At 47.9% G+C, this 24,860-nt stretch overlaps 1 non-coding gene and 1 pseudogene across 2 annotated transcripts; one reads left to right on the top strand and one right to left on the bottom strand.

Moving 5' to 3' along the window:
• Positions 1–11,186: 11,186 nt before the first annotated feature.
• On the top strand, positions 11,187–18,104 carry LOC143436819 (serine protease inhibitor A3N-like; annotated as a pseudogene). The gene is made up of 5 exons (XR_013106631.1): positions 11,187–11,332; positions 13,127–13,780; positions 14,886–15,159; positions 16,093–16,243; positions 17,181–18,104. The product of XR_013106631.1 is annotated as a serine protease inhibitor A3N-like (transcript).
• A 6,283-nt stretch (positions 18,105–24,387) lies between these two features.
• LOC143437176 (small nucleolar RNA SNORA17) lies at positions 24,388–24,521 on the bottom strand. The gene has a single exon (XR_013106792.1). It is a non-coding gene; the product is annotated as a small nucleolar RNA SNORA17 (small nucleolar RNA).
• Positions 24,522–24,860: the final 339 nt, after the last annotated feature.

Here is a 24,860-nt window from a genome sequence, read left to right as displayed (position 1 = left end):
AATCACCACCAACCAAAATAAAGAGGTAGGAGCAAAGGATCAATAAATACACACCTGCAGAGAAAGTGCCCAGGCAGTGTTCCCTCAGCTCCTGTTGGAAGGGGTTGCCTCTAGTGACACGATAGTAATCGAGATTGTCACTCGCTCCGTGGCTCCTGTGATGGCCCTCTGACCTACATGCTATTATCAGTTCCTTTCAGGGAAGACGAAATGAGACACAGAGAAACATAGTTATCTCCCCATGACCACACAGGTGGAGACTATGGCTGCAAGGATGCTTTCCAAGTGTCCTGACGCACAAGGAAGAGTCTCCCCCAAGTTATGACCCTATTCATGAGACATCACTTTGGTAGGCAGGTGGATGATGAAACAGGGCTCTGATACACTTCCCAGAGAAGAACCAAAAGGTCCATGGATCAGGTGACATCTCTGCTGAGGTGGATGTGAGGGGGATGAGAAGATGCTCAGATAACCATAGAGAATATTTAGGGCAGGGCTAAGAACAATGGAGCCATTTCTGAGGATCTGAGAGGAGGTGGATGTCTGGGACAACAGAGTAGAGTGATGGTGGAGCAGAAGAGATAGGAGTGGCCACAGGGGGGCAAAGAACCTCGATCCTTAAGGATTCTGGAATAATTCAGAGCCACAGGGAGCATTAGGTTAGACAAAGTTTCTCACTTGAGAAAGGTACTCTATGAGGCTACGATGCAGAGAACTGAGTTGTGAGAGGTAAGGATTGCCATTGAGGGCAGTCTCAGGGAACAGCAGGACACAGCTGGAGAGGAGAGTGGATGATTCAGCTCAAGGGACGAGCTGGCTTACCGTCGCCATGGAGGAGGAGAGGAGGCCACGGTGCATTTGGGTTGGGGCACCTGCTGTTCATGGAGAATACTCTGGGCCTGCAAACACAGTCAGTGGTTTACATGGGGAAGGACAGCTATACTTCAGGTTGAGACTTGCTTGAGTCTTAAGGCTTCTAAGTACACCTATGAAGCAGTGGACACGACGTCATCAGAGAATTGAAGCCTGGTGGGCCACACTCATGACCCCAGTTCCCAGTGAGCAATCAGGTACCGTTTCCTGATGGCCATGAGATAAGAGAAGAGGACTCATCTATTGAAACTATCAAATGTTCCAACAGTCTTCCCAATGTGTCTGTCTGTTAGGCATCACCCTAAGACTGAGACACCGTATGCACTCCATGAGTGCTGACAAGCCCCAGATCTGTCCCTCCACCCATCCTGGACGCACCCTAGGTATCTAAGGAGCCTGGGGCTGAATGCATCTCCTGCTGGTAAGCTGGTTCTCCAACTTCTGGCCAAATCTGAGACAATGTCTTCTGCACCCTAGAACTTAGATATCAGTATTTACCTCTCCTCATTCTCTTCTCTCTGGTCCATCAATTGTTGCCTGGTAGGGTTGTAGTGTGCCTGGGTTGATGTGGGGATTCCCGTGTCTGCTCCCCACCCCCACAGGGCTAGGGCCGCTTGTGGAGGACAGAGGCAGAATGCCAGAAGTTGACTGTGTTCACTCCACACCACACCAGGCAGACATCAGTCTATATGAAGGCGTGGGACTCCTCTCGGGGTGCGGAAGCACTGTCTGAAGTCCTGCAGGGAGCCAGAGTTCTTGGCTTGGGAGTCCCTAAGCCAAAAGGCAACAGGGAACTGGCTGGTCCTCTGGCTCTTGGACCCCGGCCCAGACACCACTTGGGTAGGGGGCACAGAAGGGCTGAAAATGAAGTGGGGGCATAAGGACTAGATTGGCCCGCAGCCAAAGAGGAGAGAGGGAGGGATGCACTCTGGATATGTACTGCAGGGATGAGAGTTCTTGGCTTGGTCGCTGTGGCTCCCTTGGCTGTGTGGCAGCTGCTCAGCTTGCTTACTTGGGCTTCTGGGTCTCAGTGGCTAAGAACACAGAAAGTTCTTCTACAGGAGATTACACAGTGGCTCTGTGGATGAAGACCTGCTCTACTGTTCCCCCAAGGAAGAGAAATAGGCTATGGTCTTAGGATATTTATTGTCATGGCAGAAAATGGATGAAACAATACCTTGATATTTTCAGGGCAGGCCTGAGGTTAAATACCTTTTGCAAGGAAAAGAGTCTGGGAAGGAATGTTTAAACTGCACAGATTTATGGAGGTCTGCAGCCTCATGTCAGGGGCCTAGAGTCTGGGAGTGTGGCGAGATGCATCCTGTCCCTTAGGATCACATGGGGTCTCCGGCGATTTCTATCTGGTGCTCAACCAGAAACCATGCTGTCCTTTCACGGTCCTACACTGTCTTGTTGATGAACCCTCTAAAGGGAAAGACCCAGTGTGCAATCAATGCAGCAGTCTCTGGTGGCGGAGGTTAGATGTCCCCAAAACACTGCATTTCACCGAGATTAAATGCCTAGGAACTTCTTGCACTGTTCAGAGGTTTCCAGATGCTGAATGTCCATTTTATACTATGTTAACATTTGAGAGTGGCTGTTGGAGGGTGGGAGGGTGGTTTCAAAGAAAACAAAACAAAACAAAGCCCATGTGGGGCTTCTGCCAAATGGTTCACCAGATCAAATCATAGTGTGACACTTAGTCATTTTGTGACTTTGCCCAAATTACCTGACAGAGGTAATTGCCAAGTTCTCATGTCTACACACCAGAGATTACCTATGATGGAGCATTACAGGATAGAGAGTAATGGTGGGGACAACAAATGTAATAATTGTGGAGGGCATTGGAGTGCACATGGATGAATACATCCACATTCACAACCATACAGAGTCACCGAAAGTAAATGTTCAAGGAGAAAGAACAAGAAACCTGGAGAGTTGGCTAAGTAGTGGAATGCTGGCTTGTCTTACATATGTGAAGTCAAGTCTCAGCACTGTGAGACTGAGGGGACAGCACTCAGGATGGGAGGAACTGTCTGCAGCTCAGGTTTCTGTACCTAGAATTGTGAAGAAATGTTAACAGTTGATAACAAAAGCCAATCTTCACACCACCAAGAAGGCTTCCCAGAGTGCTGACTGGTCACCCTGGGAAGGGTACCATGTGTGAGGTGCAGTATTTGGCTCTGCTGCTGGCAGATCTGACACTCAGCATCAGATGTAGCCTGGTCAGCCTTGCTAAGGAACAGCCCATGTTGTCATGCACATGAATAACCCCCACCCCTGTCACATATGACCAATGTGTTCATTGGCCAAGTGGCAATGACAGAACTGGCTGGAGAAAGAGGCTGATTGTCCCCAGCATGGGTCATTCCGTCTCCTTGATTACTGAACTCCTCCTCAGCTGAAGTCACTTTGGATGAGCATTTACGTGGGACACAAATATCTTCACATCCTTTTCCCATCTGGAGCGATATCTCCTCATACTTCTTTACCAGATGTTTTTCTCACCAGATTTCCAACCATGTTCTTTGCAAGATCCTGAAAAATGGATGAATCAGTGAGCAATTATACCTCTGGTCATTTCTCCTTCCAAACATGTATGGCCATGTATACTGCCTGAAATTTCGCCCACCATGAAGATTTCCCTCTACTGCTATCTTCAGGGTTCTCCCTAAAAGGGTTACAATGCTGCATCTGTCCACAGCTGGCTGATATACAAATAACATGCAGAACCATCAGTAAAACAGGCTCTGATATTCTCTGCCTCAGTCAACGGATCGTAAGAGTATACATCATGATGCTATGGTTTGCAGTAGACAGCGCTGTCAATGGAGTAAAAACCATAGGCACTTGGGCAGTTTCTTCATAGAACTTTCTAGTGCCTTCAGGAACTGCATGGGTCCGATCACGTATAAACTATTTCCTTTTGATAGTGGTTTGCTGCAATGCATGTCCTACTTTACAACTTGGTGAGTCAGAAGACACCCAGCTCATGATGGGCCGCTCAAGTTACAGGGTAACATAGGAGCCTGCCTTCACTCTAGTTAAAGTGGTACAATCTGGGAGAAGGGAGCCTAAAACCGAGGCAGACAAAAGTCTTGAGCATTAGCCAACTTTATTCACATCATCAGCCAATTTATACTCTTAGTGTTGAGAAGAGTCACCTGAGGAAGTGTACAGTCAGAAGGACAAGCCACATGTAGCAAAAAAAAAAAAAAAAAAAAAAAAAAAAAAGTTTTTCCATAAAGTCACATAAACAAATGACAATAGTCAGCTGCAATGAAGGAAACTCCTCCCTCCTGTCCACTCCATCTGGGAAGGGCATATGATTCTGTGTGTTTAAAAAAAGAAACTTAAGTCACAAGACTCTTGTCTTGTTTTCTTGGCGTTTTCTTACAAGCACTCAGAATTCCCCTAACATGACTCCATTCAGAAGCAGTCTGGACCTCTTAAAAAGTCTTCTCCTGCCCTAGCCCTACACAAAGCTGACACTTCTCTAGATCACTTGGTAAGTGGGCAGAGTAGCTATTCAAGTGGGGAATGTGGTGTCTTGAGAGCCCAAATTGGCTCACGAACACTGACCCTAAGATACTGCGTTTGATTCATTATTTTCCCTGGCAGAAGCAAACCTAAAGGCTTTTGCTGAGCCTCTCCAATCCTGATAGCCCTCACTCCACAGGTCAGTGGAGCAATGTGAGAATTCTGACAACTTCAAAATATGTTTGTCCTAACTGTACATTCTGGGACCAAGAAATAACCACAGGATGAGTTCAGGGACCTACGGTGAATCAGATTTCAGTCAAATTTTCAATTATCACCTGACCTCCTTCAGCTCCTACTTTAACTGAAAGGCCACATGTTTCTTGGGCTCTTTTGGAATTATTGTCATTTCAGAACAAGTATCCAACAGACCCAGGAAAGTCTGATTGTTTCTTTGCTCCAGTGTACAGTTACCTCTGGGCATATCTTAGGCTATTTTATTGGTTCTTATTTCTACATCCCTTTCAAACATTATTCTACTCTAATCCCTTCCAACCCAACCACAACACTAGGTAGGAGACAGATTACCAGAAGGGAAAGGAGGCATAGATCTCTTTAGCCTACTTCTTGCAGATTAAGGGTGTCAGGTACCTAGGGGAAAGTCTAATCTCTGGCATCAGTATACCTAGCAATCCAGCAAACAGCAAAATCAGCAGCAGCAGGCAGAGAAGCCATCACCTCTCTCAGGGCTCTGACGTTTATATACTCTCTCAAGAACCCTCAGAATTCCAAACATAAACTTTCTTCAGCTGGCAGAATCAGGCCTCTGCCATAGCATGAGACAAATCACAGTCAACTGCTATGGACAGTCTGAAGCAGCCTCATATCCCACACCTAGGATTAAAACAAAAACTTTTAGACAGAGCATAACTAGGCTTTTTTAGGAAACCAAAATTTTCACTACAGTCACCCTTGTGAAAAGCTGATGGTCACTCTGAGGAAGGATTGGAGAAAGATGAACAGTAGAGATCTTATCAAAGTCCTTACTCTGGGGAATCTGGCTGTCCTATCATAAAAGGGCCCCTAGGCCTGAAAACTGGCTCAAGTCTGGAAATTGGTTCATAGACCAAGATTGGTTTTTGCCGCAATCCAATGAAGCCTTTCACTTGTTTGAGAATTTTTCTATATTATATATTTCTATATACTTATATAGATCAAATAAAAATGCTTTTTATCAATTCCACTGTTGAAAACACCAAGATTAATTAGTGAGTACCAATGGTCTACATGAGTCATACAACCATAAAAATTACTTTGCCTGTGCTGTACATTAAGTTTAGATCATTTAAGACATGGCTTTGTCTATGCTGCCCATGATGACAACGAAGATCACCGTGCCTCTGCTGATTCAGGTCATCTACTTAGCTCCTGCTACATCAGGGCCCAATAAAACTCTTTGCATTGAAATCATTCAACTGAACAGCAGTGTCTCCAAACCCCAGGTCTGTCATAGGAAAAGGGTGACCACAAATATGCTAGTGACCTTGTCACCATTTTTCATGCTACAAGAATACTGAAGGGCATCTTCTCTGGGCCTTCTCATTGTGACGTATTGGGTTTGACACAACATACCTACTCGAGCATTGCAATTTTCCTGATCATTAAAAATCCCTTCATCATCACTAAGCCAAAGAGTATCAGGCATCTCCAACCCCCTTTCTGTAGGAATTCTTTTGACAAATGCTTCAGACATTCAAGTTTTTAGTTTGGTACCTTTGAACTGTATGAGTTTCCCAATTAAACTAGAATCTCTAATAACTGAGCCCAAATCAATAACCTCAGTACAATCCAGTTTTACATTTTTTCCCATTAACCCATACTCTAAAAGTCCATTCCCACACAAACCCCCAGCCTTCTGCTTCACGGCATTGATTCCCTAGCTAGATTATGTCAACTTGACACAAGCTAGAGCCATCAGAAAGAGGGAACCCCATTTAAGGAAATATTTCAATAAGATCAGGGTGTAGACAAGACTGTGGAGCATTTTCTTAATAACTGATTTCGGTGGCAGGCCCAGTGCATTGTGGGAGGGGCCAACATTGGGCTAGTGGTCCTAAGTACTGTAAGTAATCAGACTGAGCAGGTTATGAGAAGCAAGTCAGTAAGCAGCACCCCTCAATGCCTTCTGCAGCAGCTCCTGCCTCCAGAGTCCTGCCTTGCTTAACTGCTTGTCCTGACTTCCTTCAATGATGAACAAGGATGAGGAAGTGTAAGGCAAATAAACCTTTTCCCCTCCAACCTGCTTTTTGGTCATGGTGTTTCATCACATCAATAGAAACCCTAACTAGGACAACTAGCACACTCATTGAGCGCTTTAGTAGTATCCTTTAACAGGTCCCCCAAAGCACAGGAGGCCCCCAGACCTTTGCAAGACTGATCCATTGAAGAAGCATCAATCAGGCCATGAAATTCAGCATGGAGACAGCATCACCAACCAACATGAAAAGAAGATCTATCCATCAAAGTCCACAGTTTGAGAAAAGTCTCTAAAAGTACAAACATTTCTTCTTGGTTTCTCTCATTCTAATTCTGGCTAAATGTTCTTGTTCAGTGAAGTATGGAACCCTAGGATATGGGTTTTCTGCTTAGAAGTTCACCTTGAGAAAGGATTAGGGAAACAGTATCATCCTGAACCCCCAGTGTAGCTTCCATCCAGCTATAGACTTTCTACTGGCTTAACCCAACATCCCAGTAGTCTTCTCTGGTAGCTACCCCACCGCAGGAGTGCCCCTCCCCATAGACTCCACTTCCTACCTCCCTTCTAGGAGCCTACTTAGCCTTAAGGCTGGTTACATACAGACTATGGGTTACATACATAAGACTATGGGTGGGGCCTGAGGGACAACAGTACTGTCTTAGAAAAAGGTATTTCTGGTTTAGCAGACTGAAGTGGAAACTCTGCTTTGCTTGGAAAGTCACTTATGTCAAAAGTTGTTCTGCTGGGACACACAGGTGAAAGGACATTTTCCTGGAGCAGACACAGGTGAAAAGATGTTTGGATATAGCAAACATGTGAAAGAACCCGTGATAAAGGAGTATAAATATGACCCCACAGACAGTGGGAGATGAGCACTGAGCATTGGTTTGCTTTGCTCCGCCTTAGATAAGACACACATATAGAGGTTCTCCTTACATAGCAATGTTGAGCTCAACTTGTGATAACACACCTCTCGAGGCAGCTTGCTGCTTCCCTGGCCTCGCCTCAATCTGGTTGGCAAGCCTTGCAGTTTCTTCAGGATTGAACTTCAGCTGCTGGTTCATGCCTGGTGTCTGCCTGCTGAAAGGACTGGTCTGGACCTGCCTGTCTGTGTGGTGTCTGCCTGTCTAGAGGTAGAGGCCTGCTCTGCAGCTGCTGACTCGTGTTTGGTGTTTGCTGTGGGACTGAGCTGCTGCCAAGGAAGATTGAGCTCAACCCAAAGAACTGTTGCTGAGCAGGTCCGCTTCCCCCATACCATAAAAACTTTTCTCTTCCACTACCTCTGCTGGGTGGTGAGCTAAAGGAAAGGTTGAACCCTTATTAAAAGTAGGTTACAAAAACTGTATGCCTACAGTAGACAATGAAGGATTAATTTCATCAGTCAAAAGTGGAAAAGGCAATAGTTTAGCAGGCAGGGGTGCGGAGTGTGAGTACACCAGTGTGGGGGTGGAGAGACTACATTCCTGGATTAGATAAACCCTTGAGAATCTGAGGGTTCAAACTTCATGGCTGCCCCAGTCTCTCTTGGCCTGCATAGCAGGATAAACCTCTCAGCTAGTTCTCCAGTGCCATGCTGTGTTCCCTAACATGACAGTAATCAACTGAGCCTCTGAAACCATGAGCAGCCCCCAATTCAGTGATCTCTTCTGTCTTGCTCTTGGTATCTCTTCCCAGCAAGAGAATACTGAGTAAGATAAAGTGGTTCATGATAAAGGAAAACTCACCTTAGGGGATCTTAAGAAACAGAAATCTGCCTTTAGTCCTCTGTTTACCCAGCCAAAGGCCTTCTCTTAGGGCCTTGTCTCCAGCACCACTGTCTTGGGGTCTCTGCTTTGGCCTAACATTCCAGCCTTTTGTTGAAAATAGGGTTAAACTTGAGAGTTGCAAGGAACAAAGAGCAAACCCACAATGGTTTAACTAAAGCAAGCTGTATCTGGGAGTACACCCAGGACTAGGTAGGTGCTTGTCTCACCCTAAGTCCGGATTTGAAAGAACAATCCCTGCTGGTCTCTTGAACTCTCTGTTATAGGAGACAGGGACTGTTTACAGGGGCAAGGGGGATTGTTGTTATACACTGTTAGAAAGATACAATGAAGGGGAAGGAACAGAAGGAAAAATATACATCATGTGAATGGGGTCACATGTTTAGTGTAAGTTGAAATACATGTCTCGCAGTTTATATAAGAGCTAAGAAACAGGAACTTATTTTTATTACAAATAAAAACCTTAACTTGCAAGGAATTAACACAGGACAAACAGGAACTTCTTCTTAACTGTCATAAGTACAAACAGAAATCATTAATCCCTCCATGTGACAATAAAACCACTACCATAGTTTAAAGCTAAATGAAAGAATTAGTAATGACATAATAATTACATAGTTGTCAGGTGGATGGGCTTTGGACAGGTCCATCTCTGGGTTCCCAGAAAATGGCCTGAGTCACATTTTGCAGCAGGTTAAAATAGCAAAATTCACTGGATTTCCCATCAGATCGAATTAGGGGCAAGTGTACATCCTGAAGTCTTTCCTGTCTATGAACCACCTGCATACGCCCTGACGTGTTCTCTGTCCAGGTATCTTTTGCCCACAAGTGATTAAGCACATCCAGGGAAGGTGGCTCTAACAAACATAGGGCAGACAAACAGGACTTTGTTCTTAGCAGTCTCAACTGAAAAGAGAACCATTAACCTGCAAGGTTTACTTTTCCCGTTTTGGTCTCATATTAAATTACAAGGACTTAGCACAGGACAAAAAGGATTTTATTCTACAACTACAAATAGAAACCTCAACCTGCACAGGGCAAACAGAAATGTATTCTTAACTCTCTTAACTATGTACAGAAACCTTAACCTACAATGTGTATTGTTCCTTGTTTGGTCTCAAACTAGTAGGCTCTAATAGTCCTCTCATCCCTCCTGACTGAGGTCTTGAGAAGAAAGATTACTTTGTTTTTAATAACTACATCTTCCTTTTAAAGATTCATTTATTTTATGTCTGTGAGTACATTATCACTGTCTTCAAACACACCAGAAGAGGGCATCTGATCTCATTACAGATAGCCACCATGTGCTTGCTGAGAATTGAACTCAGGGCCTCTGGAAGAGCAGCCAGTGTTCTTAACCACTGAGCCACCTCTCCAGCCCCAAGAAGAGGGGTTCTTGAATGCTGCTCCAGAGCAGCAGAGTGAGGGGAAGCATGGTGTAAGGTCATCTACACACTGGTTTAACCTGCTGGGAGACAGGTTGAGGGAAAGGAGGTCAGTGGCCAGAGGCTGGTTGAAGTAATGGGGACTAAGATCCCCTATGGCAGATAATTGAAGTAAGACAAGGTCCTACTATCTGGGTGTTGAGGAAAGATAATGAAAGTGTCCTTAATCTTAAGCAGTAAAGGGAGAAGTAGAGGAAGAGTGTGAGAAAGTCTAGTATGAAGATTAGCCACCACTCGAGGAATAGGAAGGATGCTGCACTGATGATGCTGAGGTCCTGAGCATGGGATAGAAAGGGTCTGTGTTGATGATGCTGAGGTCCTGAGCATGGGATAGGAAGGGTCTGTGTTGATGATGCTGAGGTCCTGAGCATGGGATAGGAAGGGTCTGTGTTGATGATGCTGAGGTCCTGAGCATGGGATAGGAAGGGTCTGTGTTGATGATGCTGAGGTCCTGAGCATGGGATAGGAAGGGTCTGTGTGGATGATGCTGAGGTCCTCCTGAGCATTGTCAGTAAAAGCCGTCAGGCTTTGGGGCAGGCAAAGGAGGGGTGATGCAGGCTAAAAGGGTATGCCTGAGAGCACCTTAATTAAACAAGTGCTGTATGTGAAGTTTTAAGCCTTGTGCAGAGTGGTACAGGAATAAAGGTAGTATCCTGGAGTCAGATCTTAATGGAGAGTGCTGATGGGAACCCTGTAAAAGAGAAAAGGTGTCCTGTGCTTTGGGGTCAGTGAGGGAGTGTGGAAGAGAATAAGGCAAAGCATTAGTAGGAATCAGTGGAAAAACAGGCTTTCAGAGTTGAGGAGAGGAAAAATACTGGAAGGAGCTGGATGACTGTAAGAAAAAGGGAAAGCATGATTTGGCCATGATGTTCCTGCCCAACAGGGAGGTTGGGAATGAGGCATGAAGAAGGGAGAGCAGGCCTCTATTTAGGATACAGCCATTCATGACAGGCTGGATGTAGATGTAGACAAGTTCTGTCAGCATCGAGCATGTGTTTGCTAACATGTAAGTTCCCCTAGAGAAACTGCTAGGATGGACATAGAGTCGCTCTGTTCTTTCCAAAAAGACTTAGAGAGCTAAGTAGAGCAGAGGTCATGCACTCTGGTTTTGCTTCTGACTTCTCCCCATTTCCACACTGACTTTGAACCATTTGAAAAAACAGAAGACATGTCCAGGAGATCAGTAGGCTTGTGTAGAATAGACGTGGGAATTTTCCCATCAGAAGATAGTTCTGACAGAGGCTACAAATCCATGTTACCAGAAATCCTCCAGTCTGTTCATTTCCAGTCTGTGCACAGAGCACAGCTTGTCCATGCCAGCATTTCCTAAGAGGAGGGAGGAGCCCTTGGTGGTAATAAATAGGCATCACTGTTCACTGGGAAGATAAACATGCCAAGCAAGCAGCAACCCTGAACATCAGGAGTCAGCTATTGCAGAGGCTGGCAGCTGGCTGGTAATGCCCAGGGTTCCTTTTCTCCAGGGACAGAAAGAGGAACCTTCCTAGGACTTTGTGGTACTGACTATAGCCTACAACCTATGTTTGTGGGGGTGGGGTAAGGGCTTTGACTGAGATACTGGGTTAGAATCAGGGAACATATCTGGGGCTCATAAAATCATCTCGATGGTCTGTTTCTCTTGCCAATGGAAGATGTGGATGCTGTGGTCTATGCTCATGGAGAGGAAATGGAGCCTGCTCCTCTGACTCCATATGGGCGGATGTTTTGAGACTTTGACTAGCATGCATGCTGCTGTCATAGCTAGGGTGAGACAGGACTGTTGCAGTCACTCTGGGGAAGGTGACACTGGGGAAGGTGGCAGCTCTGTCTTGCTCATGTCACAGAGGAGATGCCTGGGGCATTGGCATACCCCTTCCCTCTTAGATTCCCACTTAGATACTGGATCTCCCAGCTGAGTAGAGGGACTTCACCCTCAACTATGGAGGCAAAGAAGGCTCAGTCACTGAGCCATGTCTGCTGCTGTATGAACTGAGCAACCTCTTTTCTCTGGAAATAGTTTTGGCACAAAATATTGTTTAGTGCTTTTCCAAAGAAATGGTTGCATCAGTCTGAATCCCTGACTCACCTCCTCTGGTCCTTCCAATCCCTCCTTCTCTCCCCATCTTCCCTTGGCTCCATCCTCCTCTCCCTAACACCTCCTCTTCTATATCCCTGCCCATCTTTCTTCCATTTTCTCACTCCTTTCTTTCTCCAAACTCCTGCTCTCCCCTTTCTCTTCTTCCTCGGCCTCCCTCTCATTTCCCATCCACGTTCACCTTTGGACACACGTACGAATGGCCAGAGGCTAAAGGTAGATGGTGTTCTTTACCAGGATCGCAAACATCCATTAGGATGCCTGTGGCCCCCACTCTGAGTGTATATAGAGGAGATGGACCCCTAGACATTCCCTACACTCCCAATGCCCACAGTTAGGTTAACAGTAAGGTAACCTGGGCCCCTCACCAAGCTGCACAGAGAAGTCCACCCATTTCCCTGCTACCACACAGCCATTCTGACAGCCAACATGAAATCTGGCCCAGGTGTCAGAGACTGACACTGTTAGTTCTTCTCAACAGGAGGCCTTCCAAGGCTGAGGTACAAATCACCATGTGGTTCCCTGGAAGGGCTGGGAGATCCTTCCCCTACCCATCCTACTAATACCGCTTCTCGGTGCTTTCAAGGCTTTGACACGGCACCGGATGTCTCCAGTGCTTCTTCTCAGTTGACATCCACACTCTCAGAAACATTCTCTGGATTTAGGCCACAGTTTTAAGATTTTGCAGACTTGCCACCAAAAGGCTAAGATTGATCTTGTGCTAATTACTGCTCCAAGACTCCTGAGGTCTTCCTAGAGATAAAATGAGAGAGACAGAGAGAGAGAGACAAAGTGACAGAGACAGAGAGACAGAGGGAAGGAGTGAGGGAGGAAGAGAGGGAGGGAGGAAAAAAAGGAAGGAGGAAGGGAGGGAGGTAACAGGGATGGAGGGGAGATTCTGAACAGACAGGGCTTACACCCACACCCTTCTTCTTTTTTGGCTTGCTCTTTGACTCTGGAATATCCTTTTAACTCCCTGACTATCAAATACTTTTTCTCTATTAGAAAATTTGGCTTCTGCAACATCAATTCCAACATGGGAGTAGGGAACACATGGTGTCCTTCTGCCATCTGAGTGTCCAGAGCATCTCCAGTGGGCAGTCACAGAGGCAGGAAGGGCAGCACAGCAGGATACAATGCTTCCCAGATGGGAGAACTAGGACATGGTCAGAGCACCAACTGGTCCTCCCAGACTCAAAGGATGTTTTCCTTTCAGTTTGAAGAACACAGAAGATGGCCTTCATTGCAGCTCTGGGGATCTTGATGGCCGGGATCTGCCCTGCTGTCCTCTGCTTCCCAGATGGCACATTGGGAATGGACACTGCAGTCCAAGAAGACCAAGACAATGGGACACTAGTGGACAGTCTCACATTGGCCTCCATCAACACTGACTTTGCCTTCAGCCTCTACAAGAAGCTGGTTTTGAAGAATCCAGATAAAAATGTCGTCTTCTCCCCACTTAGCATCTCAGCTGCCTTAGCCATCCTGTCCCTGGGAGCAAAGAGGAACACCCTGGAAGAGATTCTAGAAGGTCTCAAGTTCAATCTCACAGAGACCCCTGAGGCAGACATCCACAGGGGGTTTGGGCATCTCCTACAGAGGCTCAGGCAGCCAAGGGACCAGGTGCAAATCAATACAAGCAGTGCCATGTTTATTGAAAAGTGCCTTCAGATCCTGGCAGAATTCCAGGAGAAGACAAGGGCTCTGTACCAGGCTGAGGCCTTCACAGCCGACTTCCAGCAGCCTCTTAAGGCCAAAAAGCTCATCAATGACTATGTGAGTAAAGAGACCCAGGAGAAGATCAAGGAACTGATCTCAGACCTGGATGCGATGACATCCATGGTTCTGGTGAACTACATCTACTTTTAAGGTAAGAGTGGTCACTGCTCAGGAGTGGAGGGAAGGAATCTTGGCTGGGTGCCTGTGTCATTAAGATGACAACTGAAAAAGAGATGCTCAATCCTTGTAGATATAGATGCCTAACTTCTTAGTACCCAAAGCCCTTACTTTTCCTCTGGGGTTTTTTGAAAATGGTATGCTTCATGGTACGTAGTCAACATAAACCCTGATCTGTCCATCTAAGAAGGCTGATCTGGCTGTAACTTAAACTTAGTTATTAGCAGAAGGCCATAGCTCACATATCCAGTCCTACCATAGTGTGCAGAAGCCATGGCTACTCCCTCACACTGCCCACTGCAGGCATTTCGAACATGCTCCTGTAGGAAAAGTCCATCCCAGCTGAAAAGCCTCTGTCTCTAGTAGGGTGCTGGTGGGATGGGAAACTGTTGCCCTAAGGAGGCTGACTGCCCTAATCGTAAGAGAGAAAGTAGCATAACCCACAGCTAGTGAAGAGCCCTGCTGGCAGTTACTATACAGGACTTCTCCCATGAGCCTTCTCTGTAATAAGTCTCTCAGTGTGCATTGGCATTGGGGTCACTTAGTAGGAATCTGGGATAAGCCTGAGCTGAACCTGGGGTTTTTGTGGGTGCCCCCAGCCCATGTGTGAGTTGACTCATTACCCGTGTCTTAGCCACAATGTATGGGATTGTGAAATGATCACAATATGGCAGAAATCAGTCTGTGCTGTTCTGTTTCCCCTGAAACCTGTCCCACAAGCCATTGCCTTCTAGACATGGTTCCCCTGGGGAAGACAGGAGCCTCAACTCTCCACTGTTTCCAGTCTTACCACCTTCACTCTGGGCTCTCCTACACACTCCACCCCACGTCCCTGACAGTGTCAGGAGCTCAAGGAGCCAGGCTGTGGTTTTAAAGTATCCTCTTCAAAACAAGCCCAGAGACAATGCTCAGAGCTAGCAGCCTGATAACTACCAAGCTTTATCTAATTCAACATGTGCCACACTAAGGGACATTATGAGTGACTGAAGATGGTGGATTGTATCATAACTCAGAATCGATGAGGAGGAAGCAGAGTGTCTCTGCTGCTGTTACAATCTGATGATTTGTTATTTCTTTAGGAAAATGGAAGGTGCCCTTTGACCCTCGTGACACATTCTAGTCTGAGTTCTACGTGGGCAAAAGGAGGCCTGTGAAAGTGCCCATGAGGAGCATTGAGGACCTGAGGACACCCTCCTTCTGGGATGAGGAGCTGTCCTGCTCTGTGGTGGAGCTGAAGTACACAGGAAAGGCCAGCACCCTGTTCATCCTCCCTGATGAGAACAAGATGCAGCAGGTGGAAACCAGCTTGCAACCAGAGACCCTGAGGAAGTGGAAGGAATCTCTGAAACCCAGGTGCATGTCCACAGGACCCAGAACTGGCCTGGCCCCATGTTCTGTCCTCAGCATGAGGCCCAGTGTCCCTATACATCAGAGTCACAGTAGTACCCAGTGTAATAGTGGAGAGTGCCCAGGGGACATGTGGATTTGAGTTAAATTTCCCTCTGCTGACTTTGTATTTTGGGCCCTGAGTTGCTGTAGATTTTGTTGTTCAAGAGGAGATCGGCTAGAACAAGGAGCTGAGGTATCCTCCCTCTAACAGGCTGTAAGTTACACAGAATCTAGAATGAGTTGGAAGGCAGAGGGAATTGTGATTGACAGGAGATGAGCTCTGAGAATCGGCTCTACCCTGTGGAGCCATCTTATCCTCTCAACACTCATCATTCACCACACATGGAATGATGGCTTGAGGACCTACTATGTGCCAAGCTCTTACATAGACTCTTAGAGTATATCAGAGACTAAAGCACAAAAGCTGTTATCCTTATGGGCTTCCTTGTAATCGAGGAAGAGAGAGAAGGGAAGTGGGAATTAAGCCAAACGTTATTTAGTAAGTTAATGGTAAAAGAAGTGGTGAGGTGGAGAGAGGCGTGTCAGAGGATAAGGAACACTGGAGCCTGATGCTCTGTGCTGTGTTAAATGTAAGTCTCGTTATGTGATGCCTAAGTGCCAGCATGACAGGGAAGGACTACACTGTGTGGATCTAGGAGGAAAGCATTCTCAGTCAAGGGACAGCCAGGATTAAGTCAGGGTTCCTGTCCACTGTTCACAATCTCAGGCCCTGATGGATAATTATTGTATGAGAAAGAGCAAAGTCGAGTTGTCTAGGCATGGGTGGAAAGAAATCTTCACTCTAGTGAGAGAGTTGTGTATGGAGAGGAACCCCAGCTACTCAGTGGATTGAAGGAGCCAGAGGCCAGTGACTCTTCATTTCTCTTTCATTCTCAGGATGATAGATGAACTGCACCTGCCCAAGTTCTCCATCTCCGCTGAGTACAGGCTGGAAGATGCCCTTTCAGAGCTGGGCATCAGGGAAGTCTTCTCGACACAGGCTGACCTGTCTGGGATCACAGGGTCCAAGGACCTGAGTGTCTCTCAGGTAAGACAGTAGACGGGGTGGTTCAGCTTGGGTCCTGACTGTGAATGGTGAAGGCCATGTGGGCATGTGTGGATGGTACATGTGTGAGAACACCTGCATTTCTCAGTTTCCTTCATGCCTGGGAGAGCTTAATTACACCCTAGATACTCCTGCTGAGAGTATGCAGCCAGTCTCTCCTCTACCCGTGAACAAAACCACACCCAAGAGCCCATGGTGGGCAGTACCCATGCTTGGTGTTAGATCACCATGGGTACCAACCTGTGCTGCACTGCAGGTGCTACCCACAGTCCACTGCAGAGCCAAAGCATGTCCAGCCTCAGCCTCTTCACTCCAGGCCCGGGACAGTGCTTCTCTACCAGCACACAGAATAGTAGCAGTAAGATAATAACAAGGGATCTATGGCAGTTGTGATGAAAATCCTGGGAATATGAGAGAAGATGCCTTACACACTCATAATACCTTTCTAGGTGCACAGCCTGAACGTGCTTAAAGTCCTCCCCAGTGCCTACTGAGAGCCTGGGGCTCAGATCTGTACCAGCAGGGTGTGGCTGTTTGGGAATATGAAGCATTTCCCTGTGCATTGCTGATGTATATCCCAAGGAGGCTGGAGCAGGAGGGATGCTGAATCCTGCACTGGCTGCCAGCACACTGGCTGTTCCCTGTGGGGCTGCGGGGAGTCGGCCTGTTGGGAGAAGCCAAGCATTGATTACTCCTGTCCTTCTGTTTTAGTCTGTTTGAGGGCAGCACAGATCAGACACCGAGCAGACCCAGGGTGTCCCTCATCTCACAGACTGAGCAGGGACTTGGAAAAGTCAGGGGCAGGGCTCGTGGTAGAAACAGGGAAATTCCCGGCAGATGAGGCCAGCACTCACTGCTTGCTCCATACCCTCTCCTGCCTTCCAGGTATCCAACCAGTGATGTGTTTCTCTCCCCACAGGTGGTCCACAAGGCTGTGCTGGATGTGGCTGAGACAGGCACAGAAGCAGCTGCTGCCACAGGAGTCAAAATTGTCCCACTATCTGGAAAACTGAACCCTCTGACTGTACATTTCAACCGGCCTTTTGTGATGATTATCTTTGACACAGAAACTGAAATTGCCCCCTTTATGGCCAAGATATCCAACCCCAAATGAGACAAGAACTTCCTAAGTGTTGGCTCTTCTTCCCAGGAGCCAGGCATTGAGCCCGTCTGTGGGTCTCCATGTGCATTGTGGCTTCCATGCTCTGCTCGGCTGTGACATGCCTGGGTCAGACAGTGACTGTGTAACAACCTCATGCACAGACGCCTGTGGGTAGTCAGTGTCTTGCTCCCAGACTTCTTGGCAGGACTAGCTTATGTTCCTGAACCTGAAACTTGTCTTATTCCCTGCCCCTGCTCTCTCCCCTGTATCTGCCTCAACCTGCAAGCCAGGGCCACAGCAGATAGGCTCAGCCCCAGCTTAGGCTCTGGTTAGGTCTCCCTTCAGCGTTGCTGTCTTGATGGAACTGTGTAAGCTTATAGGCCAACCCACAAGGACCAAGAAGAAAACTTGCTGCCCTGTGTTTCTCTGCAGCGTCTGGGACCACTTGGTGCCCAGGTCTGTGTCACTTTTTCCCTCCTCCAGGCTCTGCCTCCATGCACTGCCTCTTGCAGGATCTCCTGACCTTGTCCACATCTGGCACAGAGTTGGAGCCCTCACTTCTGCAGATGCATGGAGCCTGATGGTCAGACCAGATCCTTTCCTCCCGGCGCTCCTACTTAGAGTAAAGTGGCCTTTCTTTTAGCTCCCAGCTGACCAGCTCCACACAAAAGATGAGCACCGCCAACCAAAATAAAGAAACAGGAGCAAAGGGTCAATAAATATATAACTGCATTGAATGTAGCACTGCTCGCTTAGCTCCTTTCGGCAGCTGGTGCCCGCAGATGACAACCAGGACATAGAGGTTTTCACTCATAATCTGTGACTCCTGTGATGGCCCTCTGACCTACATACTATTGTGAGTCCCTTTATGGATGAGGAAACTGAAGCACAGAGAAGCTTAGTCATTTCCCCATGACACACAGCTAGACATTATGGTATTCCAGGTTTCCTGGTGCCACAGGGACAACCAACCTTCACCAAGCTGAGAGTCTGTTCCCGAGGTTTCACAGTGGTGGTGAGCAGGTGGATGATAAAATAAGACTCTAGGTGCTTTAAAGAGGGCTCCCAAAAGGGCCTGGCACAGGGATGTGAGCTCTGCTCTAAGATCAGAGGTATTTCTGCTCAGATGGAAGAGTGTCCTGTGACTCAGATGCCCAGTGACCGCACAGCTCTGAGAGGAAGCCTCCTCAGTAGAGCATTGCAGTTCCCACAGGAGAGAATCCCTACCTGAGCTGAGGAGCTGAGGAAACTCATCCCCACTTACTCTCTTCCCTTCTCTTTATTGCTTCTGTTCTTCCTTGATTCTTCCAATGAGAGTCACATCAGGCCGGAATCTCATGAAAGCGGTTTATTGGAGGGTCCAAGCTGTGGAGGGACAAATTTAAGGATGGCTGCCCTCTGCTCCCGGGAACAGACAGCAGGGAATCAGACAAAGGAGAAGTGCTTATATAGAATTTCTGAGGGGGTGAAGCTTCTCAGGGCAGAGATTTCCAGAGTGAGGATTGGTGGGATTTCAAGTCCTAAGCTTGAGTGTGCTCAGGGATTGGTGGGTTTTCCTGTTCAGGAATTGGTGGCTGTTTTTCACCCCCTTTTCCCTGCATCTGGCTCATGGGTTAGGCTGGGAAGTCCTTCCTGGCCACAGCCTGCTTTTGCTGAATGCCATCTCTGCAGGGCTGCTAATCGGGTGTCAGGAGGTGGAGAAGAGGTGCAGCCACTGTGGACAGTTCCTGAGGGGCAGCTCTTGCAGTGGTGTTTCACAAAAGCTGTAGGCTGAGGCAGGAAAGATGGTTTCCCCACTGTGGACAGCTCCTGCAGCTCCTGTGATGGTTGCAGGCTGAGAAGATGTGACCTACCATTTTGGGCAGCTCCTCTGGGGCAGTTTACTGTGGCTGCTAATGGCTAGAGCAGGAAGGAGAGGCCTGCAGTGCTTTGATTGCTTCTGTTGTGCACCAGCTTTTGTGGTGCACAGCTCAGGGACTACAAGGGGAGGGTGCAAAGTTGGTCAGATGACCAGAGAGAATATTTTAAGCAGGGCAAAGAACATTGGCTCCGATTCTAAGAAATAACCTAAACTGAGATAAGCTTGGTTTAGGAAACTGGCATCACAGACACTGGATGGCAAAGATCCTGGCCCTGTGAGATTCTCCAAGGACTCAGAGCCACGGGGAGCTTTGCAGGGGTTGATCACTGTCCCTGCTTGGGAATGTAACCATGTGTGGCTACAGTGCAGAGAGACAGGCAGGGCCGGGGTGATGGGGACTGTCACTGAGGGCAGTTTTAGTGAACATCAGGACACATTTGGAGAGAAGCGGGTGTGATTCAACTCAAAGGGTAAGCCAGATCAGTACCCAGAAATAGAAGGAGAGGAGACCAAGGTTCATTTGTGTGGAGTGGGGACATCTATGGAGAATCCTGTGAGCCTGAAAACACAGTCAAAGGCTTCAGGTAGAGGGAAAGGCATCCAGGTTGAGACACACCTGAGCCTCAAGGACCCTAAGAACACACATTGACAGGTGGACCTGTGGTCAGCAGAGAATCACACACACAGGATTCCCTTCCCTAGCTAGCACTGAGATACCACACCATTAAGACCTTGGAGAGAGCTAAGAATGGGGGCCATCTATTGAAAGCAGCCAAGTGTCCCCACAATGACAACGTGCCTGTCACTTGGGGCCCTGAGCTGACCACATGCACTCCATGAATATTGACATGACCCAGCTGGATCCTCCATCCTTCCTGTTCTGAGACCAGGAATCTAAGGAGCCTGGTGATGAATACATCCAATGCTTCCTGTGAGCTGGGTCTGGAACTTGTAGCCAAAGTGTGAATCCACCTCTCATGGGAGTCTAGAACCTAGATATTACGGTTTACTTCTCCTCATTTCCTGTCTCTTGGTCACCAGATTGCCTTGGTGATGAACCCTCTACAGCACTTGTCCCTCCAGGTGCTGTGTGGTTGTCACAGCCTGCAGGGCTGGAATTCAAAGGCTTCCTGTGCAACAGTAGGAATGGAGAATGGTGCAGTCTTTGGAGAGGTTGATGCAGCAACCACGCTATAGGCAGGTACTCAGAGGAACAGGAAGCAAGGACATGGCAAGCACTGCAGCCAGCATCCACCATGCTTCTTCATAGTCAGCAAAGGGCTTGTGATTCAAGTGTCCCCCCAACTGATGCACGGACGAGCAGAGCTTGCTCAGGCCACACACTATGACTACATTAGACAAATGAGAGAGGTGCCATTTCCTGCTGCCCTGTGTGTGAGCCTGCCAATATGCTCACAGGGAAAGAGCCAGACACAGTAGGGCTTGTGTCATGTGACCCATAGACATGTGATATCCAGAACAGGGTAATTCATAAATATAGAGGGTGTTTTGATGATTGTCAGGAGCTATGGGGATGGAAGGGTGGGGTGACTCGTCAGTGGGTATGCAATCTCTTCAGAAGTGACTGAAGTAGTTTGAAGCTAAACACTGGAAAATCACTTTATAGGTGGATAGGACAAGGCCTTGGCAGGAGTGAAGTGTGAGTCCTGAGGGGAGGTTCTCTGAGCTTTAAGGATGTGAAAGGGCTGGGAAGCAGAGGAAAGGCCCAGCTGCAGAGGGAACTTTTCTGAAGGATGGAGTGGAGACACCAGGCTCCACCCAGAGTCTGTGGGAGAGGGAGCAGAGCTCCTCTGTGTCACCCCCAGGCCTGCTGAGGAGGACTTGGCCAGCTGCAGTCCCTCCTTGCCACTTCCCTGGCTTTGCCCTTTAAAGTGTGGAGAAATAGAAGAGCATTTTAGAATCTTTTGAAACATTCCACCTTCTGGGGCCAAGGAGGAAATAGCTGAGAGTGGGTTTAAGGTCAGTAGGGCAACCTAGTGACACTGTGTCAAAACCAAAGGGTAAGAAGAGGGCTGTGCACATGGAAGTACCCACACGCACACACATTCACAAACACACAGGCAAGCATTGCACACCTGCTCAAGGATGACTCAGTGGTAGGACATTTTCTATGTGCCAGGCTCTGTGTTCAAGTTCCAGTTCTTTCTCCAAAATGAAAACGCATCTTATGAGGACTGTGGACATAATTAGTAACATTTTTACTGTGGTCCAGGGTCGACATTTTGACTTTTCTGTCACTGACAAACAGCTTGAGGGATTTTGTTGTGTGAGGAAAGGACTGTGCATAGACACCTAACCCACCCAGCTCCCTTCGTATCTGACAGCTGTGTGACATTGTGAGCTCCCAGAACTAAATGCCAGCATACTCCAAAATGTCTGCTTCTATGTTACCTGAGTCTATATGGTGGGGAAGAGAAAAAAAACTATGAGACATGGTTTCTCTGCATAGCTCTGGCTGTCTTGGACCTTACTCTGTAGACCAGGCTGGTTTCAAAGAGATTCGTCTGCCTCTGCCTCTGCCTCTGCCTCTGCCTCTGCCTCTGCCTCTGCCTCTGCCTCTGCCTCTGCCTCTGCCTCTGCCTCTGCCTCTGCCTCTGCCTCTGCCTCTGCCTCTGCCTCTGCCTCTGCCTCTGCCTCTGCCTCTGCCTCTGCCTCTGCCTCTGCCTCTGCCTCTGCCTCTGCCTCTGCCTCTGCCTCTGCCTCTGCCTCTGCCTCTGCCTCTGCCTCTGCCTCTGCCTCTGCCTCTGCCTCTGCCTCTGCCTCTGCCTCTGCCTCTGCCTCTGCCTCTGCCTCTGCCTCTGCCTCTGCCTCTGCCTCTGCCTCTGCCTCTGCCTCTGCCTCTGCCTCTGCCTCTGCCGAGACCTGGAATTAAAGGCTGTATCATCATGGAGCAGCTTTGAAAAATTCTTAGACAACAAGAATGTGTAGCGTTTTCTTCAATACCATCAAGAGGAGTAAAGAGGTAGAGAGGCATCATATATATGAGAGGCAACATCTGTGCATATATGTACATATCATGCAACGTGCATGTATACATATCACATATGTACTTATCGCATCATATATGAGGCAAATAAAATGATAACAAGATGGTGGGGAAGGACACGTGGCTCACAGACTTCTCTCCGTGCTTTTTTCAGCCAGGGCACTTTTATCCATCCCTGGCACCAAGCCAGCTAGAGAAAGACCAGGGATGCAGTTGCTAAGGTTTATCCCCTTCTCAAATTACATACTCACTTTTCTGCATCCAAGTGCCAAGTCCTACTGACCGGTCCTTTTCCATCATTAGGCTGCTATGTAACCTTTATCCTGGTGTTAAAAGCACCAGAGCTGGTGTGGACAAGCCATTAGAACATGTTTTTAATAGTCACCGAGCTGCATGGAGACAAAATCTGGGACTCAGGCAGGTCTGTCCCAGGTTGACCACAGAGTTTCTGATGTCATAGACTTTTGCCCCGAGAATGGCTCTCCCAGGCCTGCTCTGCCCTGCCACAAAAGTCTCTGTGAGTAACATAGACTTTGCCTTCGGTCACTATATGAAGTTGGCTCTTCCTACCCCAGGAGAAAACATCCTCTTCTTTCTGACCAACATCTCTCTGGCCTTGGCCACACGTTCCCTGAAGACCCCAGCAGCCAGAAGAGCTCGTCTCCTCGTTGACCTAGGCTCCAACCTCTCTGTGGTGCTGATGCTGAGGGGTCCAGGCTGGGTACATGATCTGCTGGCCCAGCTGCCAGTGTAGAACTCTAACTATTTTTAATGCTGACCAGCAAAGGTTCATTAGCCTGGACCTTCATTCACTCAAGACCTGGGGAAGACCAAGACACATCTCAACACATACATACAGGAGCAGACCCAGCAGAGCTTGGGGACGAGAGCTGGGGACCTCAGCCAGGAAACTCCGGCAGTTCCTGTGAATCGTATTTTCTCCGCCTGCAATAAATGGAGGATTCTGTGCTGACAGACAACAAGAGGGCAATTCAGTAAACGTGGTGCTTCTGCTTGAATGCCTCTGGTACCAGAGAACTCATCACCTACCACATTTTAATGACACTCATTGAGTTCGTATGCAAAGAAAGAATTTCCTACCTTTAGTTTACACTACTGGGGGCGGGGTCTTGTTTGAAAGGCAGGCCCCCCAACCTATCCTGGGTGATTCTGATTCAAAGTCTGGGGAAGTTTCCGACCCAAACCTCTTCACTGAAAGATCTCCGGTCCCTCACAGGAGTTTCTGCCACGGGTGGGGGAGGGGAGAGCACTATGGTTTTCGCTTTGAGTAGCCTTGCAGGTAATCCCAGGACCCCTTGAGTTACAGAGCGTGAACTCCTTGCTTCAGAAGGTTTGGGAAGGGTGCATGAAAATGGGAAGGGTCCTGAATAGAGATGTGAGATAGGACACTGCGGGGTGGCGGGGAAGCTTTCTTTCTATGACGCAAGCTCGCCTGTTTGCCTGGCTGGGGATGAACAGCTAGCTTTGCAGACCCCCTAGTGGCCATTTGGGAGAAGGCAGTGGCGGAAGTGGGTTTTCTCCAGCTTTCTCCCTTACGGCTGGAGAGTCATATTATTTGTACAGCAGCGTTGGGTCTCAGTCATTCATACCCTGGCTGTCTTCGACCCTGTCGCCCTAATAAGGCAGTACACAACACAGCAGGGTAGGCAGAGACTGGTGTTCCTAACTCAAAGAGGAAAAAATAGATCTTGTTGGTCTTGCTATTTTGAGACAGGGCCATGAGATGCCACCTAGGCTGCCCCCAAACACTGCCTGGCTCTGCCTGCGCCCATAGAGAAAGCAATTTTTTCTTAATTTCATTCTTTCTTTTTTTAAAAAAGAAGAAGAAAAAGGAGGGGTGTGTGTGTGTGTGTGCGCGCGCGCGCGCGTGCGCGTCCATGCACCTATCACAGCACATATGCGGAAATCAGAGAACAACTTTTGAGTGTCAATTCTCACTACCCACCTTGTGCAGAGTCTCTTGTTCCTGTCTCTCTACAATTCCAGGCATGCCCACCAGTGGCAGCACAGGCCACACAGGGAGCATCAGTCCCAGGCGGGGTTCTTTCGTGCTCTGCTTGCTCCTGGTCCCTGGAGCTGTTGGGGCATGCATGGCACAGGACTGGTGATCCTCTCGGCTCACTTTTTTTTCATGGAGTGTTAGGTTACTAACCATTCAGATGTCCATAGGTCAGAACACTGAACATAAGACATAAGCCTCTCTCCTCTCTGCCACCTACTGGCACACATGTGACACAGCAGCTACACCTGCATCACTTCTAGGGACCACATTTTTTTAAGCATCTACCTCTTGAGTTTCTTTACAGCTTCCTGCCAGTTACAAGACAAAAGTCCAATTACCCCAGCTGGCATTCTCAGCTTGCCCCTTTGTGCCATCCTGACCCCTGTGTCCAGCCTTGTCCCCTGTTTCCTTTAAATTGCTGCACTGACCCCGTGGGTCTCCTGCAAGCCCAGGATCTTTACCTTCCCAGCATTGGCTCAGACTGTTTCGAACAGCCCATAATATCCACACCTTTCTTTAAATATGTAAATTCCTCACACCTTTCAAGGTCCTGTGCAAATGTTTGTTGCTTTCCACTTTGCTGTTCTCTGTCACCCCTGCACCACA

The sequence above is a fragment of the Arvicanthis niloticus genome, chromosome 23, assembly GCF_011762505.2.
Source record: "Arvicanthis niloticus isolate mArvNil1 chromosome 23, mArvNil1.pat.X, whole genome shotgun sequence".
Classification (NCBI taxonomy): Eukaryota; Metazoa; Chordata; class Mammalia; order Rodentia; family Muridae; genus Arvicanthis; species Arvicanthis niloticus.
Note: the sequence above shows the minus strand (reverse complement) of the source record. Positions and strands in the feature narration are given on the sequence as shown.